Source organism: Morone saxatilis, unplaced genomic scaffold, assembly GCF_004916995.1.
Source record: "Morone saxatilis isolate NCDOM2014 unplaced genomic scaffold, NCSU_SB_2.0 Contig17, whole genome shotgun sequence".
NCBI classification, from domain to species: domain Eukaryota; kingdom Metazoa; phylum Chordata; class Actinopteri; family Moronidae; genus Morone; species Morone saxatilis.
Genome location: NW_023339729.1, coordinates 8,038,917 through 8,041,391, shown reverse-complemented (window position 1 = coordinate 8,041,391; position 2,475 = coordinate 8,038,917).

Genomic DNA, 2,475 nt, shown 5'->3' with positions numbered 1-2,475 from the left:
TTTATATGGATGCTGAACATCTCTGGAGCTCTTTTTGCTGTCTGCCAGATTTGATACATTTGGCAGCTCAGGCTTCTTTACTCTCTCATTGGATCAGATGGAGGCACAGAGATCTATCTGTCTGATTCAGCTCTGATAAAAGATCCAAAGGACAAGCTGACACTTTTTGGAGGAATGAGCACTAACGCAGAACATTGGCCAGCTTTAGATCAAACAGTGTGTGAGTCAGAATCACCCACACTTATCTGCTGTGGTACTTGGGCTTTACTTTACTTGAGTACTTCTGCTCCACTTTCAGAGATAATACTGTATTCGTATCACTACTACACTTATCTGACAGTGTAGTTACTTTACTCATTTAGATTTTACCTACAAAATGAATTATGATACACTTTTACAGACACTCAACAATATATAAAGTAGTTAGTTAGTTAGTTAGTTAGTTAGTTAGTTAGTAAGATAATCTTAACTACTTTATATATTGTTGAGCTAAAAATGCTACTTACACATGTTAGTAGGTTTGGGCAATATGATGATGTATATATGCTGCTTTACAAAGCCACACTGACATATCAACTGTGTTTTGTCATAGAAATATATAATTTCCAAGATAACATATTAAAAACAACCAAACAAACAAGAAAGTCAAATCCAGGCCACAGCTAGCTGATAAAGCTTTTTTTCCAGGCCTACTTACTTTTTTTTAAACTTGTTTTACTGCTGCCTGTCTTTGTAGGGCAGTATACTGTGGGTCGATGTAAATGTTGCAGTTTTTACTTCATTTAAATATTGACAGATCTGTACACAGGGCTGAGCAAAAACTATAGTTTTAAAAAACATAATCACTCATAGACAGTCTGTAGTTACTATACTGTGGGTTAACATAGAAATATCCATGACCTGAAATTTAATGTATTGTTAACGCCACATTAATGCCTAAAAATGACCACACGCACAATTGTATCAACCTTATAACTGTCTGTTCATGTGCAGTAAACTTTTAAAGACGTTTTTATCAAACATTTAAACTGTCAAGAGTATGGAAACCCCACACCTCTTCTTCATCAATGGAATCAGCTGGTGAAATAACTACAGGTAACCTCAGTCTGCAAGCTTTGATTATCACAGCAAACATTGTTCTCCCAGTTTATTTGACTTTTGTTGCAATTGCTTTATTAAAACAGCTATTCTGGGGGGTCTTGATCGCTAACTTGGTAGAGCTGGCGCCCCATGTACCACGGCTAAGTTACTGCAGAGGCCATAGGTTCGACCCCAACCTGTGGCCCTTTGAGGCGTCACCCCCTTTATTAGATTTGTCTACAATATTTGCATTAATGTGGAAAAGGTACTTTGATTTGGCATGTATTTAATACTACACTATTCACTTAACACAGACATTTCTATGTAATTATTTTATATTTTCATAATTTATTATTATTTTAATTTTACATAAGGTTTTTTAACTGAAAATGTATGATAAATAGTATATGATAGAGGATTTTATCATTATTGCCCCATGCTGGTTAATAATATATAACAAAACACTAACAGTGCAATTGTTTTGCATAAGTGCTTTAACTTTTTATACTTGTACAATTTCTACTACCTTAATTAAAGAACCTTTACTTGTAATGAAGTATTTTGACATTGTTGTATCGCTACAGTTACTTAAAGGATCAGAATACATCTTCCACCCCTGCTTATCTGTCAGGCAGAAAATTGTTATGGTTGCGGCTCCTTTGCAAGAGCAAATAAAAGCACACCAGCTTCACATAAGAAACAATAATCAAAGCTGTTATGCAAATGTGATTTACAAGTGAAACTGTATGCAAATGATGCTGTTGTTATTCCGCACTGAGCCATCATTCTCCTTATGATTTACAGTCAGGACTTCACCATGCATCATTACAGGGGGAAGAAATTATAACTGACCTACAATCAGAGGTTGTCCTTTGATAACAGCGCCCTCTTGTGGCCTCAGTGAGCCGGTGTGTTTGTTTTCATGCTGCCCTACAGTATTGTCTCACTCACTGGGTGAATTCCCTGCTCAGGATTTTCTCTGGCAGGCGAACACAGACACACTGCAACAAGGCAACTTCAGCGGCAAGCGCGTCACATGTTCACACAGGCCAATGGGTGAAAGGATTAACTCATAAAAAGGCTCTGTGTTGAGCCGCTTTGTCATTAATGTAGCCTATTTTATCTGTTTCATTAAAAGAGTGTTCCAAAAAAAAACATGCCCATGTTATAGCAACTTGATGATCAACATTATTAGCCATCATCCTCAGTTTGTTCCCCTCACTCTGGCATTTTGCAGGTGGCTTAGCCTTTAAGGGTGTGTATGTGTGTGTCAGACGTGTGTGGCGGCTGGTGTCAGCTGACAGCTGTGTGAGGGGAGATGACAGTGCCCTGATGCTGCGTTCTCTGTTCTCTGGGAGCCATTTTGTCTGTCTCTGATCTCAGAGTCAGGTCTGC